Source organism: Pristiophorus japonicus, chromosome 1, assembly GCF_044704955.1.
Source record: "Pristiophorus japonicus isolate sPriJap1 chromosome 1, sPriJap1.hap1, whole genome shotgun sequence".
Taxonomy (NCBI): Eukaryota; Metazoa; Chordata; class Chondrichthyes; family Pristiophoridae; genus Pristiophorus; species Pristiophorus japonicus.
Window position 1 is genome coordinate 172,443,943 of NC_091977.1, and position 19,040 is coordinate 172,462,982.

The window sequence follows — 19,040 nt, forward strand, 5'->3', positions numbered from 1 at the left end:
TCACATGGGATTTTGGGATTTTTTAAATTAATGGTTTGGGGATTACATACTGTGAATCTATTCATTTATAATTAGGGCCATTGGTTTACGGTGACTGAATAAGTTAATTTTCACTTTATTACAACGTATTCAGGATTTTTTTCACTGGCCATCATATCCCATGGTTCCTGCCATAGTTGTGATCTTAGCTATGATCTAATTGAGCCAATTTAGCTGATATCATAAATCACTACGGCAGCATCAGACATTAAATTATAGGCTTTAATTCACTCCTCATAGAGGGCTAGATTTTCTACCCATTGATTGTAAATGTGTTTATTTTGTAGTGCAAGTTAAAACTGTAATATTTTACAGTTTTTCAGAATTCCGGTGTCTCAATGTTGTACAGAAGTAGGCTTTAGTGCTTTGTGTGATGTGGTGAATGAGTTGAGAGAATTTTATATTTTTACTTTTAGCAAAGGTCGAGGGAGAATAAGGTTTCAAATAATTGTTTTGAGATTTTATACAATATTGCTGTTTCTACGTCTATGGAACGGGTGTATTTTGTGTTATTTTTAGCAATTGACAGTTGAAAGTAGATGCTGCTATCTTTCACAAAATGGTATCATAGTCCTTTATGATGTAATAAGTACGGTAATTCAGGGGCTGCCCATTTTCAGCTCTTGAAATATTGTGTGACAAGCCAAGAAAGAAAGTCACATGCACTGAATTGCTTTCCCATCTTCATAGTCACAGATTGGAAGCAGAACCAGTTAAGACAGACATGCTTCAAAGCAAGTGTAGATATATACTGAACCAAACAACTGAAATAATGGGCCTAAAATTCTGGTCAGAGGCTTCCTTCAGACGAATGCCTCTGACCCAAAATTTTTCTACGAATGTACCTGCTGGTCCCGGAGACGCCTTCGATTCCGGTCAGAGGCCTAGATTCAATGTGTAGCGTACGGGAAGAGGACTTCCTCGTACGCACAAAAAAGTTGGAGTCACATGGGCCGTGACCACCAATCACTCTGCAGTATTCTCATTGATAGTAATGGGAACTCCATTTTTACAAGTTCCCATTACTATCAATGAGAGTAACTCCCTAAAACAAGAAACACAATATAATAAATAAAAAAGACACCTCACATATTTAAAATTAATTGAAATTAAAGTTAATTAAATATTTTAGAAAAATAAATATTTTTTGGATTTTTTTGTGTTTTAATAGGGCTTAAAATAAACTTACCTTAATGGACAGGGTTTTTGCTCTAAAAATGTATATTTAAATTACATTTTTATATGTATTCAAAAATCATGCTGATAAAAGTAAGCTATGCACCTGCTTTTACCAGGTGTAAAAGTTTCAAGGACATTCACTGGGCAAGAGATGGGCAAATAGCCCAATCTCACCCACACGAATGTCCTTTCTGTGGGGATGTGGAGGATCTGTCAAGCGAAATCTTTACAGATCGGAAAAGCTGGCTTTCGGCGCATGTGCATCGTGCCCCGAAAACCAGCTTTTTTGAGGCTTCGCCGGATCCGTACGTATTCCGTACAGACCCGGCGAGGCAGAGATTTTACCCCCAATATTTGCTGTGACAGTTAAGAATTGTAATTAGTGAAGTATAAAGTTCCACTTGTCTGCAAAGTCCCACTCCACATCCGGGGTAAATTTTTGTCTATGACACTGGTGCATTCATCAGAGATTTATACGACTTTTTGGTTTATTTAAAATTAAAAAAAAATACTTGCTTCTTGCTATTCAAAATCCTACATTATATTTGATACAACGCAAGCGGATCTGCTTGAAATGTAAAACATTAAAAAGTATGTAAAATTTCAAAATTACTAGAATTGTTTTATTCGATTGTAACACCAAGAAAATGCACAGAAGTTTATCAAAAACATTGAGGTTTATTACTATAATGTGTGGTTTCATAGACTGGCAGATGTGACTCTGCACTCATAGCTCCCATCAGATGTGTTCCTGATCTCAACCTTGCTGTTAGGGATAAGCAATGAGAAATGATAACGTGGTTCCCACATGCAAGAAGAAAAATCACCCTAGCTGTTTTTGTTACCTTATGGCATTTGGAGAGGAATGGGAGCCATTTGCCTGTCATCCTCAGAACAAGGTGGCATGGGGAAAATCAAAAGGAATGGAAGGAAACAGAAATCAATTTTAAAAGATCGACAAGATTTAAACTTTGTTAGTTCAAGGATTTTGCAGAATTTCAAGATATTTTCAGATCCCTTCATGTATGCAGCTGTGACTTTTTAGGTTTGGAAGAAAAATATTCAGCTATTGCTGGATCACTCAAGAAATTCCAGGCTCTTCATATTTAAATTTGATCGTAGGAAGGTGACCCTACCTGCAGTAATCTAGAGAATCTCCTGTGTGGGTCTCAAATAAGGAGACAGGTTAATGGGGGCATTGGTAGGCTGGATTGTCCTGCTCTCCTGACTATGGAAGACTGCATATGTGCTCACTGAAACATGGGGAAAAAATAACAAAGGGGGTGAAATTGGTCTATGCCAGTAGCGCGAAACAGGCTCATCATGAATTGGCTGCCCATTTTACACCGCACCTGATTTTTTTCCATTGGCATTGATCAGTTTCGCGCCCAAAGTTCTTACACTGTAAAGAAAATCAAGAATTGCATGTGGCAGGCAGACACTGAAGATGCACACACAGTGACACGGGTGGCCACATGCCCCATGTAAATTAGATGACGTCCTGACCAGGGTCACTGTTGGAGGACAGAGGTGGACACACTCCTGGAATAACTATTGGTGTTCAGCCTGTGGATTTTCGGGGTCCAAATTTTGGGCACTTTTAAAAACTCAGTAAATGTAATGTATAAAAACAATTGCACAGAACACAATTTAGAGGGTGAATTTTGTCAGAGTTTCTCCCGTGGTGCTGCCATAACTTTAAGTGTGTAAAAGTGGCCTCTGCCACAGTTACGGCTGCAGAGCAGGAGAAGCCCCGAGAAAATTTGCTTCCATTAATCCTCTTCAGTGACACGTACCTCAGCATTACTTTGTGACCATAAGTTGGAAGAGTCTTTGGGGGGCGTGCAACTTCTGCAAGACATGTTGAGTGAGCCCTACAACAGGCAGGCTTTCCTTGTTTCTCTCTCCTGTCCATGTATTCCCATTCATGGCTGTAAGTGATTGTATTGAGATAAAGCTCTGATCTCTCTGCAACTGTTTTTTTTTGGCAAATAAACTACTCTGGATTTGTGTTGTGCCGAGAGTGAGGAGTGCTTCTCCTTTTGCTTTTATTTCTCATTCACAATGCCAACTGATGACTGGAATTTCCCAGCATCTCTTAAATACTGTGAAGATTGAATGCTCAAGTTCACGGTTAAAATTCGTTCTTTTCAGGTTCATCCATGCAGTTAGGACACTCTGTCAAGGTTACATATTGGCATGAATCTTCTTGTCCAGGTTGAATGGCTGACTGCAAAAACTGGGAATTCTCCAGATATTCTTCTTTGTTTTTCAGTTCTGTTGCTCTAATCTGAAAATTTCAACACACTGACTTATAAAAGATAATTTGTACATGAAAAGAAAATTTTTGTTTTCTGTAATGGATGACCCTTAATGAGCTTCCCTCCCTGACAAGAAGGTTATTTTGAGCTTAAACCAGCACCACCCCCTTCATCTCTTCTTATGAACAAATTAATTAGAACGCGTTATTAGACTTCCAAGGTCAAGTCTGGAAATATGGGCCAAGCAGGTTTTTAAAATCATAATTATTTATTCCAAACATCTATGTTAAAAAAAATTATGTTTATGCACATTCCCTGTCTGCAAAACCTTACTCCCCATTGTCACATTTTTGCCATCCTTCTGTCAACTTTTTCTATTTTAAATTCCTACGTCCACACGTATAATGGAAACTGGTTATGTAAACTTGTCACGCTGTAATTACACTCTCCTGCTGGTGGTGGCACTGTAATACCTCCTAGCCTGTACTGTACCCATTATCGATGAATGTTTTGGCTCAGATTGATTTAGTTTGTCTCCAATAGGGCAGTCCTTCTTCTTGGATGGAAAATTTGAAGATCTCAATGACGATTTCAAATTTTCTTAATGATTACTGCAAGAACAATTTTCAATTGCGGAAGATAAAAATACTGCTTTTTTTTAGCTAATTGAAAAACAATGACAAAATAAATAGTAATAGAAAATGTTGGTGACCATTTTAGCCATTGATATTCGACACTTTGAAGTTTTTTTTCAGTCGGGGCGGCTGAGAAGCAGAAGTGCTCTTGCAGCGGCTCGGCTGCCCCGACCAGTCATCAGTGCACTGACGCCTAACACCGTCCCTCCCCTTCAGTTAAAGGGGAGGGCCGCTGTGAACGACATAATTTTCACATAGGTTCACTGGGCCACGAGGGAGGTTTTCGGCCGAGCCAGCAGCCTGGCACCAAAGAGGGGGTGCCAGGCTGCCTGATGGCGGCCTGGCTGAACCCGGGGGCATAGTTGTTGGGTCGATCTGGCAGTTGGCCGACAGTAAAAAATAAAATGGCGTCGTCGGCAGCACCACCTCCCCTTTAAGGGCGGCCACGCCGCCAACCAACAAGAAGTGCACTGACAAAAAAAGCTGTCGGGGGGCACCAACCAGCGCCGAAACTGCTCCCGTGGGAAGGAATAATTCCCACGGGGCAATTTGATGAAGGGGTCGCTGCCGGTCAGTAAAGGTTTGGTGCGCGCCCACGCCACGACGAGAGCACGGTGGAGTGATCGCCTACACTGTTCCGACCCTGAGGAAGGGCAATTTAAAAAACGGCAGCCTCTCTGCAGATACTCAGCGGCCATTCGGAAGGGGTAATTTCGGTCCCATAGACTTTTCCACAAGCTCTCCAGTAGTACTCTGGGTCAGTCATGTAAACAAAATTGCTACTTGCTATGAGTTATTATAAATTGTGATTAGATTAATATCAACTCCCTAAGGAGATCTTTGAGAAACTTGGCTTCCTCATTCATGGTGACAGTTTTAAGTTCTTGTGGGGCTGACTTCAATTTTAGCTTAACGGGCCCAAAATTCGGATGTTCAGGATAAGGAATCAAAGATGTAGTCTGGATAGTGACTAGGGGCTAATTTTCATCATGGCCTCCGCCCGCCTAAGTGGCGTCCAAAGTGCCGCCGATGGCCGGCGAGTAACCAGCTGGCACTTTGGCCGGGATATTCATGACCAAGGTCCCTCGAAGGTCAGCGTGTGGCAAATGGACAACGTACGCTGCCAATTTGGGCATCAGCGGGCGGGAGGTCTCATTCTCGGCGGCAGAAGCGCTTGCCACCCAAGTGCTGCCGAGGATGGAGTCGGGCCCACAGAGGGTCGAAAAGCTGAAAAAAAACCAGCAAAAAATGTAAAAAGTATCCGAAGACATTCAGGAGACCCCATCCAGGTAAGTTGCTGTTGAAAAAAAATATTAAAATGTTCACTTACCCTTTTTTCAGGTTCTTCATACTTACCGTCGGGGACAGACCAGCCTGCAGCCAGCCGTCCACCCCTGTTCTGCCGTTGATTCCTGCCCACAGGAATCTGGCATTTCGACGGGCGGGAGCTCAGTTGCGCCACTTGGCTGTCCACTGACATCAGCGGACGGTTCCCGGCGGCTCTCCCCTCCCGCCCGCCTGCTCCAGGCCACCCCGAAAGTGGCACTGAATGGATCCTCAGGAGGAATGTCGGTGGCAGTGGGCGGTAGTCAGTGGCAGCGGGCGGTCAGTGATGAATTTCGGCCCCGATTATGTATTTTTGTAGCTTGTTAGGGAACATATGTAGAATTCTGCACTGTAAGGGAAAGTAAATGCAAAGTGACCTTGACTTAGATTGCAGACTCCTAAAGAAGCAGTGAATACTTATCCCACTACTAGACTAACAGGGATTGGATGGTTGGAAATCTTGACCTCTCCATTATGCCATCAGAGACAAGAAACACAAACTAAGCAAACAGCATCTGCATCCCTATCCCACTCAAATGACAAAAGTTGAATGCTCCCCCCACATGCGAGCTTAGTTGAAATATTTATCTGTTGCTGTCACTCATTCCATCAATGGCAGCTTCTTACCTATGACTTGCGACCTGCCATTGTCCCAGGAAACTTACTGAATGATAATGAAAATTGAGGTTCATAGTTACCGAGGGTTTTTTCGTGCATATGTTGTTTTCAAAGAAAGAACAACAACTTGTATTTATATAGCACCACTTACATAGTAAAACGACCCGAGGCGTTTCATAGGAGCGTTATCAAACAAAATTTGACAATGAGCCTACATATTAGGAGAGGTGAGGTAGGTTTTAAGGAGCTTCCTAAGGGAGGATAGAGAGGCAGAGAGCTGGAGAGATTTAGGGAGGGAATTTCAGAGCTTTGGGCCCAGGCAGCTGAAGCCACAGCTGCTAATGGTGGAGCGATTAAAATCGGAGCTGTGTAAAGGGGCAGAATTGGAGGAGTGCGGAGCTCTCAGATGGTTATAGGGCTGGAGGAGATTACAGAGTTTGGGTAGGGTGAGGCCAGGGAGGGATTTGAAAACAAGGATGAGAATTTTAAAATCAAGGCTTTGCTGGAATGGGAGCCAATGTGGGTCAGTGAGCACAGAGGTAATGTGTGAATGGAACTTGATGCGAGATCATCATCATCATCATAGGCAATCCCTCGAAATGAGGATGACTTGCTTCCACGCCAAAAAGGGATGAGTTTACAGGTGTTTCAATGAAGGACCTAATATTCCAGATCCTGAACTACATCGTGAAGGGTGGAGGATGCCTGTGCTTGGATTTTTTAAATATGTGGTGGCCATTGCACAACAGCCACCACACGGGCTTCACAGAGCTAGGTCTTGGTCCAGTGGCAAGGATTACCCAGAACTAGCACAGACCGAGCGCGCACACATATCGCAGTGTGGGCTGGCCCATTCTGTCCCTGGACTTTCGCCTCTTCTGTGCCCCAGATTTATGCCTCTCCTGGGCTCCAGTCACTTCCCTCTACGGACTCTTGCCGCTCCTTCACCCTTCCTGCTGTGCCTGCCTGCACTGCAATCAGTGACCTGGCTTTGTAGCTGTTGCCGTTGCTGCTCCCTCCAATGGCCCCGGCCTGCTGATGGTCTTGCAGGCCAGGACCTCGCCGATTTCCAGGCCGGGCCGCCGCACACTGCTCCCTCCAATGGCCCCAGCCTGCTGATGGTCTTGTTGTGAGATAGGATACGGGCAGCAGAACTTTGGTTGAGAAACCTTGCAATGGCAGACATTTAGAGACCGCATGAATGAACTACAACAATTGTACATTCCTGTCTGGCATAAAAATAAAAAAGGGAAGGTGGCTCAACCGTGGCTATCAAGGGAAATCAGGGATAGTATTAAAGCCAAGGAAGTGGCATACAAATTGGCCAGAAATAGCAGCGAACCCGGGGACTGGGAGAAATTTAGAACTCAGCAGAGGAGGACAAAGGGTTTGATTAGGGCAGGGAAAATAGAGTACGAGAGGAAGCTTGCAGGGAACATTAAGACGGACTGCAAAAGTTTCTATAGATATGCAAAGAGAAAAAGGTTAGTAAAGACAAACGTAAGTCCTCTGCAGTCAGAATCAGGGAAAGTCATAACGGGGAACAAAGAAATGGCAGACCAATTGAACAAGTACTTTGGTTCGGTATTCACTAAGGAGGACACAAACAACCTTCCGGATATAAAAGGGGTCAGAGGGTCTAGTAAGAAGGAGGAACTAAGGGAAATCCTTATTAGTCGGGAAATTGTGTTGGGGAAATTGATGGGATTGAAGGCCGATAAATCCCCAGGGCCTGATGGACTGCATCCCAGAGTACTTAAGGAGGTGGCCTTGGAAATAGCAGATGCATTGACAGTCATTTTCCAACATTCCATAGACTCTGGATCTGTTCCTATCGAGTGGAGGGTAGCCAATGTAACCCCACTTTTTAAAAAAGGAGGGAGAGAGAAAACAGGGAATTATAGACCGGTCAGCCTGACATCGGTAGTGGGTAAAATGATGGAATCAATTATTAAGGATGTCATAGCAGTGCATTTGGAAAGAGGTGACATGATAGGTCCAAGTCAGCATGGATTTGTGAAAGGAAAATCATGCTTGACAAATCTTCTGGAATTTTTTGAGGATGTTTCCAGTCGAGAGGACAAGGGAGAACCAGTTGATGTGGTACATTTGGACTTTCAGAAGGCTTTTGGCAAGGTCCCACACAAGAGATTAATGTGCAAAGTTAAAGCACATGGGATTGGGGGTAGTGTGCTGACGTGGATTGAGAACTGGTTGTCAGACAGGAAGCAAAGAGTAGGAGTAAATGGGTACTTTTCAGAATGGCAGGCAGTGACTAGTGGGTACCACAAGGTTCTGTGCTGGGGCTCCAGCTGTTTACATTGTACATTAATGATTTAGACGAGGGGATTAAATGTAGTATCTCCAAATTTGTGGATGACATTAAGTTGGGTGGCAATGTGAGCTGCGAGGAGGATGCTATGAGGCTGCAGAGTGACTTGGATAGGTTGGGTGAGTGGGCAAATGCATGGCAGATGAAGTATAATGTGGATAAATGTGAGGTTAGCCACTTTGGTGGTAAAAACAGAGACAGAGACTATTATCTGAATGGTGACAGATTAGGAAAAGGGGAGGTGCAACGAGACCTGGGTGTCATGGTACATCAGTCATTGAAGGTTGGCATGCAGGTACAGCAGGCGGTTAAGAAAGCAAATGGCATGTTGGCCTTCATAGCAAGGGGATTTGAGTACAGAGGCAGGGAGGTGTTACTACAGTTGTACAGGGCCTTGGTGAGGCCACACCTGGAGTATTGTGTACAGTTTTGGTCTCCTAACTTGAGGAAGGACATTCTTGCTATTGAGGTAGTGCAACGAAGGTTCACCAGACTGATTCCCGGGATGGCGGGACTGACATATCAAGAAAGACTGGATCAACTGGGCTTGTATTCACTGGAGTTCAGAAGAATGAGAGGGGATCTCATAGAAAGGTTTAAAATTCTGATGGGTTTAGACAGGTTAGATGCAGGAAGAATGTTCCCAATGTTGGGTAAGTCCAGAACAGGGATCACAGTCTAAGGATAAGGGGTAAGCCATTTAGGACCAAGATGAGGAGAAACATCTTCACCCAGAGAGTGGTGAGCCTGTGGAATTCTCTACCACAGAAGTTGTTGAGGCCAATTCACTAAATATATTCAAAAAGGAGTTAGATGTAGTCCTTACTACTAGGGGGATCAAGGGGTATGGCGAGAAATCAGGAATGGGGTACTGAAGTTGCATGTTCAGCCATGAACTCATTGAATGGCGGTGCAGGCTCGAAGGGCCTAATGGCCTACTCCTGCACCTATTTTCTATGTTTCTATGTTTCTATATAGCGCTTTTCACATCTTCAGGACGTCCCAAAATGCTTTCCAGCCAATGAAGTACTTTTGAAGTGTAGTCACTGTCATAATGCAGAAAGCGCAGCAGCCAATTTGCACACAGAAAGGTCCCACAAACAGCAATGTGATAATGACCAGATAATCTGTTTTAGTGATATTGGTTGAAGAATAAATATTGGCCGGTCGGTACATGGGGAGAACTTCACTGCTCTTCTTCAGAAAAGTGCCATGGAAGTATTACATCTATCTGAGAGGGCAGATGGGGCCTTGATTTAAAGTCTCATCTGAAAGATGGCACCTCCAATGGTGCCTCAGTACTGCACTGAAGTGTCAGCCAAGATATTGTGCTCACGTCTCAAGAGTGGGACTTGAACCTACAACCTTCTGACTCAGAGACTAGACTAGAGAGACTCAGTTGATAGCACTCTCACTTCTGAGTCAGAAGGTTGTGGGTTCAAATCCCATTCCAGGAACTTGAGCACAAAAAGGTCCAGGCTGACACTCCAGTGCAGTGCTGAGGGAGCGCTGCACTGTCGGAAGTGCTGTCTTTTAGATGAGACATTAAACCGAGGTCCCGTCTGCTCTCTCAATTGAACATAAAAGATCCCATGACACTATTTTGAAGAAGAGCAAGGGAGTTATCCCTGGTGTACTGGTGGGCAGACACAGCAGGAGCGGCGAGGTTGGGGCGAAGGAGCGGCGAGAGACTGTAGAGGGACATGATCGGGGCCCAGGAGAGGCATGAGTTTGGGGCCAGGGGCCCAAGGGCAGCACGGGCCAGCCCACACTGCAATATGTGTGCCCACTAGGTCTGTGCAGCAGAGCAGGTCTCCAGTCGTCTTGGTTAACTCTTGGTGGACCAAGACTGAGCTCTGTCAAGCCCGTGTGCAACGGTGACCGCATGTTAAAAAAATCCACGCACAGGCATTTTCCACCCTTCAAGATGTAGTTCGTGACCTGGAATATTAGATCCTTCATTGAAACACCTGTGAACTCATCCTTTTTTGGTGTGGAACAAGTCATCCTCGTTTCGAGGGACTGCCTATAATGATGATGTTTGTGGGAGGTTGCTTGTGCGCAAATTGGCTGTCGCATTTCCTACATTACAACAGTGACTACACTTTTTTAAAAAGTACTTCATTGGCTGTATGGTGCTGTGAGACATCCAGTGGATGTGAAAGGCACTATATAAATCCAAGTCTTCCTTTCAAATATGGGTATTTGTGAAGTATTAATCTGAACTACCTTTTTCTGAAAAAATTATTGAAAACATTTATTTAAAATGTCTTCAATGTCAAAAATATTCATAGTTTGCTCGTCAAAAAACAGCCTATTGGATTAGCAAGGCTTTCTCAGATGATGTCTTCAATTGCTGTTTCTCTGTCCAGCTGCCATTTTACTGAGTGGGGGGGGGGGGGTTTGCATCTTTCCCTGTCCTGTAGAGTTGCAAAATTCGTGGGAAATCCCCCACCCAGTGTTTGGACTCATTGGAAAGGAAATTTAATTTGGAACTATCTACCAGAAAGTTTGGGATCCTAAAATGCTTATGGAAGAAATCTACGAGTTTTAACCAAGTTTGGGATTTTTAAAAGGTGAATGTTGGATCTGCAAGAAAAGGGGTGGGGTCAATCTCTAAAAGGCCAGTTTGGACATTGGAGCTAATCAAATTGTCTGGGAACTGTTTACCCCCGAAACCTGCCCCGAGAAAACATTAGCATTTCAACAATCGACCATGGAAGAAACATTATTATCCCACCCAGAGGACCCAAATGTCACATACATATTCCAACATCTTTTCAACAGGCATAGAAATATCTGGCTCAGGCCAAACTTCCGGAAGTTAAAAATAGCGTTATCACAATGGACAAGAGCTCATCAACTCAGAAAAATCTATCAATGCCAGATTAAAACTTAATCAAATTTCAGTTAGCTGGGCTGCAAAACTTAAACAAAGAACCAAGGTTGATTTGGGGACAGATAAGGAAGTCTCTCAAAGTATAATTAAGGCCTGTTTTTACAGCCAGGACTGCACTTGGCTTCTACACCAGCTTCGTATGCTTCAGACCTGGCAGACTTCAAGGCCAGCACACCAGCTTCGTTAACCTAGTATCCAGAACATCAACCAAGACAGCATCGCAAACAACCAGGACACCAAGCACGCCACGGCAGCAAGAGGCTCATGAAGCAACCACCAAGATATTACCAGCAACCAAATTGGTAATATTGAGCCACCACGACCAACGATTTCCAAACCGAAGTCAATCGACGATAACCCGGAGATTCGCAAGCTGCTTCCACTCTACAAGCTATCTCTGAACTACCAACGGGTAAAACATTACCTAAAAGAACTTAAAAACCTACTGCTGAAGGAAGAACGTGGGTACTTACCTCATAAATCCAATACGCGCCCTACCGCATCTGCGGACACCACCCAACTGAGGAACATGCAGCAAGAAGTCCTCTCCTACGTTTGCAGAATCAACAAAATCCAACGCACCCCGAAACCGGGAACCATTACCGACTGTCAAGGAAGGATTGGTGAGCATGGTCCCTGAAGCCCCAGAGCCTAACCTAGTTAGATAGGGGAATTGGGAGGTGGGAGGTGTTGTACTGCTGGGTATTCTCTTGTGTTTGAGGAAAGGATTCCCCATTAGAGTGATAAGTTTTCTCTCCTTTAAAGTGATAAGTTTTCTCTCATCTAAAGTGATAAGTTTTCTCAGTTTTAATAAAAGGTGTATTCATTCTTCTTGAATAAAAAACATACATTTCTTTGTACAAAACAGTTGTCTGCTGTTCTTCATCACACCCTGATTAATAAATCCAGACTTGAGAACCAGGAAGTGGGAGCGACTCGCAACCGCTCTGGGTCAGGGAAGGCAAGCTGACCCCACTGACACCACCCCCTACAGTCCTGAATACTGATCCCAGCTCTGCCACTCAAATAAAAGTTTTCATACTGTAGAAGGCCAGTTTAAAAAATTTTAGGGGAGAAATTGAACTTCGTTATTGTTATGTCTTGAATAAAGAGTCAAACTAGATACTGCAAGCTCAAAGTAAGGTGTGACCATAGTCCTTTATTACAGATCTCAGAGTGCCTCTCCAGCCTGCGAGGCCTCGTTATATACAGGTGCTCCCAAGGGATTGTGGGATCCCTCGGGACTTCAGGGGATAAGCCCTCTGGTGATTAGACATGGTATTTACAGGTTTACATACATAACAGTTATGCCTTTTTTTTGGTTGCAAAACTGGGGTGACCGGGTCCAATTTTGTGCGGCAGTGACCTGCCGTTTGGGTTCGGGCGATATTCAGGCATCCTTGGCAGCTGCCGTAAACAGGTATTAGGCCTCCTTCATATACTAACGAGGAGCCTAATGCCTGTTTAAGGACCCCTTGCTAAAATTGGTTAGTGCTGACAGAGCAACTCCGCTGAGATTTTCCTGTTCTTGCTGCGGCCTAACCAGTGGTCCTGAAAAGGCCGGCAACAAAAAGATAAGTTTCTTCTCTTTAACTTACCTTCACATGGAGTCAGAAGGCGTAGCATTCCTTTTTGTGTCATCCATTCTTGGAGTGTGGGTGTCTCTGAGAAAAGGTCAGAACTGATTGCCTATCCCTAGTTGCCCTTGAGAAGGTGGTGGTGGACTGCCTTCTTGAACCAGGTAGTAAAGGTGCTCCCACAATGGAGTTCCAGGATTTTGACCCTGAGTGCCACTGCCCACTCGCATTCACCCTCCTCTCGTTCTCTTGCCCCCTCAATTTTTTTAAAATCCTGAGATCCACTATTAGCTAGATGCCTCGGGATCCCCGATTTGTGTCTGCAGCCACAATTACACTGATAGGTCCAAGGTCAAATTTCAGAAAAGCCTCAGGCCTACAGCTTCTGATGTGCGCTCTGAGCTCATCACTTATCTTCGTTCCAGAAATGGGGTGAAACCAATTTCCATCACTTCAACTGAATTGTTTAACTGGATTTTTTTTGTAGTATTCTAGGGAAATGATTCAGATTGAAAGTACACTCCGACTCTTCAAAGTATTGTCATTTCTTAGCCCCAAACAGACCAATTTGAATAACTTTCAGGGTTTAAATTTGGTTTGTGTTACACTCCTATTGTTGACATTAGCTTGCACTCAACTTGTTCAAAAAATTCTGTTGCACTTGGGATGAAGATAACTTTTTCCTACGGCAAGTGCAATGCTTGTCCACACTATAATTTTTATAGCTTTGTTAATGCCGACCTAGGTTTAGACTTCTGGAAGGCGGCAATAAACAAGGTATCAAAACATTCTGTGAATTTTTTCCCTTAATCAGTGGATCTGAACAGGCTCATTGTTTACCTATGTTCATTTTGTACGATGGGAAGGGGGCTGAGAATAATAGGTAAAACTATAGGTAAAAAACGGGATGAGGTCCTACAAGCAGAATTTAGGGAGCTAGGAGTTAAATTTAAAAGTAGGACCTCAAAGGTAGTAATTTCAGGATTGCTAACAGTGCCACATGCTGGTCAAAGTAGAAATATCAGGAAAATTAAGATGAATACGTGGCTTGAGGAATGGTGCAAGAGGGAGGGATTCAAATTCCTGGGACATTGGAACCGGTTCTGGGGGAGGTGGGACCAGTACAAACCGGACGGTCTGCACCTGGGCAGGACCAGAACCAATGTCCTAGGGGGAGTGTTTGCTAGTGCTGTTGGGGAGGGTTTAAACTAATATGGCAGAAGGATGGGAATCTATGCAGGGAGACAGATGGAAGTAAAATGGGGGCAGAAGCAAAAGGTAGAAAGGAGATAAGGAAAGGTGGAGGGCAGAGAAATCAAAGGCAAAAATCAAAAAGGGCCACATTGTAACATAATTCTAAAAGAACAAAGAGTTTTTAAAAAACAAGCCTGAAGGTACTGTGTCTCAATGCGAGGAGCATTCGTAATAAGGTGGATGAATTAACTGCGCAGATAGCTGTTAACGGATATGGCAGACAGGAAGCAAAGAGTAGGAATAAACGGGTCCTTTTCAGAATGGCAGGCAGTGACAAGTGCTGTACCGCAAGGTTCAGTGCTGGGCCCACAGCTATTTTAATAGAAACATAGAAACATAGAAGATAGGTGCAGGAGTAGGCCATTCAGCCCTTCGAGCCTGCACCACCATTCAATAAGATCATGGCTGATCATTCAACTCAGTACTCCTTTCCTGCTTTCGCTCCATACCCCTTGATCCCTTTAGCCGTAAGGGCCATATCTAACTCCCTCTTGAATATATCCAATGAACTGGCATCAATAACTCTCGGCAATAGGGAATTCCACAGGTTAATAACTCTCTGAGTGAATAAGTTTCCCCTTATCTCAGTCCTAAATGGCTTACCCCTTATCCTTAGACTACATTCCCTGGCTCTGGACTTCCCCAACATCGGGAACGTTCTTCCTGCATCTAACCTGTCCAGTCCCGTCAGAATTTTATATGTTTCAATGAGAACCTCTCTCATCCTTCTAAACTCCAGTGAATACAGGCCCAGTCGATCCAGTCTCTCTTAATATGTCAGTCTTGCCATCCCGGGAATCAGTCTGGTGAACCTTCGCTGCACTCGCTCAGTAGCAAGAACGTCCTTTCTCAAATTAGGAGACCAAAACTGAATACAATATTCCAGGTGAGGCCTCACTAAGGCCCTGTACAACTGCAGTAAGACCTCCCTGCTCCTATACTCAAATCCGCGAGCTATGAAGGCCAACATACCATTTGCCTTCTTCACCGCCTGCTGTACCTGCATGCCAACCTTCAATGACTGATGTACCATAAACCCAGGTCTCGTTACACCTTCCCTTTTCCAAATCTGCCGCATTCAGATAATATTCTGCCTTTGTGTTTTTGCCACCAAAGTGGATAACCTCACATTTATCCACTTTACACTGCATCTGCCACACGTTTGCCCACTCACCTAACCTGTCCAAATTACCCTGCAGCCTTTTAGCGTCCTCCTCACAACTTACACTGCCACCCAGCTTAGTGTCATCTGCAAACTTGGAGATATTCCACTCAATTCCCTCATCCAAATCATTTATGTATATTGTAAAGAGCTGGGTTCCCAGCACTGAGCTCTGCGGCACTCCACTTGTCACTGCCTGCCATTCTGAAAAGGACCCGTTTATCCCGACTCTCTGCTTTCTGTCTGCCAACCAGTTCTCTATCCACGTCAGTACATTACACCCAATACCATGTGATTTAATTTTGCACACCAATCTCTTGTGTGGGACCTTGTCAAAAGCCTTTTGAAAGTCCAAATACACCACATCCACTGGTTCTCCCTTGTCCACTCTACCAGTTACATCCTCAAAAAATTCTAGAAGTTTTGTCAAGCAGGATTTCCCTTTCATAAATCCATGCTGACTTGGACCGATCCTGTCACTGCTTTCCAAATGTGCTGCTTTTCATCTTTAATAATTGATTCCAACATTTTCCCCACTACTAATGTCAGGCTAACCAGTCTATAATTACCTGTTTTCTCTCTCCCTCCTTTCTTAAAAAGTGGTGCTACATTAGCTACCCTCCAGTCCCTAGGAACTGATCCAGAGTCGATAGACTGTTGGAAAATGATCACCAATGCATCCACTATTTCTAGGGCTACTTCCTTAAGTACTCTGGGATGCAGACTATCAGGCTCCGGGGATTTATCGGCCTTCAATCCCATCAATTTCCCTAACACAATTTCCTGACTTATAAGGATTTTCTTCAGTTCCTCCTTCTCGCTAGACCCTCGGTCCCCTAGTATTTCCAGAAGGTTATTCGTGTCTTCCTTAGTGAAGACAGAACCAAAGTATTTGTTTAACTGGTCCGCCATTTCTTTGTTCCCCATTATAAATTCACCTGAATCTGACTGCAAGGCACCTATGTTTTCACTAATCTTTTTCTCTTCACATATCTATAGAAGCTTTTGCAGTCAGTTTTTATGTTGCCAGAAAGCTTCCTCTCATAGTCTATTTTCCCCCTCCTAATTAAAACCTTTGTCCTCCTCTGCTGTATTACAAAATTCTCCCACTCCTCAAGTTTGCTGCTTTTTCTGGTCAATTTATATGCCTCTTCCTTGGATTTAACACTATCCTTAATTTCCCTTGTTAGCCACGCTTGAGCCACCTTTCCCATTTTATTTTTACTCCAGACAGGGATGTACAATTGTTGAAATTAATCTATGTGATCTTTAAATGTTTGCCATTGCCTATCCACCGTCAACTCTTTAATTATCACTCGCCAATCTATTCTAGCCAATTCACGTCTCATACCATCGAAGTTACCTTTTCTTAAGTTCAGCACCCTAGTCTCTGAATTAGCTGTGTCACTCTCCATCTTAATAAAGAATTCTACCATATTATGCTCACTCTTCCCCAAGGGGCCTCGCACAACAAGATTGTTAATTAGTCCTTTCTCATTACAGATCACTCAGTCTAGGATGGCCAGCCCTCTAGTTGGTTCCTTGACATATTGGTCTAGGAAACCATCTCTAATACACTCCAAGAAATCCTCCTCCACCGCATTGCTACCAGTTTGGTTAGCCCAATCAATATGTAGTTTAAAGTAGCCCATGATAACTGCTGTACCTTTATTGCACGCATCCCTAATTTCTTGTTTGATGCTGTCCCCAACCTCACTACTATTGTTTGGTGGTCTGCACACAACTCCCACTAGCGTTTTCTGCCCTTTGGTATTCCGTAGCTCCACCCATACCGATTCCACATCATCCAAACTAATGTCCTTCCTTACTATTGCATTAATTTCCTCCTTAGCAAGCAATGCCACCTTTTCCTTTCTGTCTGCCATTCCTAAATGTTGAATACCCCTGTATGTTGAGTTCCCAGCCTTGGTCACCCTGGAGTCATGTCTCCGTGATGCCAATTACATCATATCCCTTAACTGCTATCTGTGCAGTTAATTCGTCCACCTTATTCCGAATACATATATGCCTTTCTCCCCCTCCCCCACTCCCCCCCACCCCCCAGCCTTTCTCCCCTCTCCCCCACTCTCCCCCCTAGCCACAGAGACACAGAGCCTTCAGGCTTTTCTTATTAACACCCTTTGCCTCTTTAGAATTTTGCTGTAATATGGCCCTTTTTGCTTTTTGCCTTGAGGTTCTCTGCCCTCCACTTTTACTTTTCTTCTTTCTATCTTTTGCTTCTGCCCCCCTTCTACTTCCCTCTGTCTCCCTGCATAGGTTCCCATCCCCCTGCCATGTTAGTTTAACCCCTCCCCAACAGCACTAGCAAGCTCTTCCCCTCGGACATTGGTTCCGGTCCTGCCCAAGTGCAGACCATCCGGTTTGTACTGGTCCTACCTCCCCCAGAACTGGTTCCAATGTCCCAGGAATTTGAATCCCTCCCTTGTGCACCAGTCCTCAAGCCACGCATCCATCTGAGCTATCCTGCGATTCTTACTCTGACTAGCACGTGGCACAGGTAGCAATCCTGAGATTACTACTTTTGAGGTCCTACTTTTTAATTTAGCTCCTAGCTCCCTAAATTCGTCTTGTAGGACCTCATCCCATTTTTTACCTATATCGTTGGTACCTATATGCACCACGACAACTTGCTGTTCACCCTCCCTCTTCAAAATGCCCTGCATCCGCTTCGAGACATCCTTGACCTTTGCACCAGGGAGGCAACATACCATCCTGGAGTCTCAGTTGCGGCAGAGACAATATACATTACAATATACATTACAATATACATTAATGATTTGGATGAAGGAATTGAATGTAATATCTCCAAGTTTGCAGATGCCACTAAGTTGGGTGGCAGTGTGAGCTGTGAGGAGGATGCTAAGAGGTGACTTGGGACAGGTTAGGTGAATGGGCAAATGCATGGCAGATGCAGTATAATGTCGATAAATGTGAGGTTATCCATTTTGGTGCCAAAAACAGGGAGGCGGAATATTATCTGAATGGTGACAGATTAGGATAAGGGGCAGTGCAATGAGACCTGGGTGTCATGGTACATCAGTCATTGAAAGTTGGCATGCAGGTACAGCAGGTGGTGAAGAAGGCAAATGGCTTGTTGGTCTTCATAGCTAGAGGATTTGAGTATAGGAGCAGGGAGGACTTACTACTGTTGTACAGGGCCTTGGTGAGGCCACATCTTGAATATTGTGTACAGTTTTGGTCTCCTAATCTGAGGAAAGACATTCTTGCTATTCAGAGAGTGCAGCGAAGGTTCACCAGACTGATTCCCGGGATGGCAGGACTAACATATGAAGAAAGACTGGATCGATTAGGCTTATATTCACTGGAATTTAGAAGAATGAGAGGGGATCTCATTGAAACATATAAAATTCTGACGGGATTGGAGAGGTTAGATGCAGGAAGAATGTTCCCAATGTTGGGGAAGTCCAGAACCAGGGGTCACAGTCTAAGGATAGGGGGTAAGCCATTTAGGACCGAGATGAGGAGAAACTTCTTCACTCAGAGAATTGTGAACCTGTGGAATTCTCTACCACAGAAAGTTGTTGAGGCCAGTTCGTTAGATATATTCAAAAGGGTGTTAGATGTGGCCCTTACGGCTAAAGGGATCAAGGGGTATGGAAAGAATGCAGGAATGGGGTACTGAAGTTGCATGATCAGCCATGATCATATTGAATGGTGGTGCAGGCTCAAAGGACCGAATGGCCTACTCCGGCACCTATTTTCTATGTTTCTATATT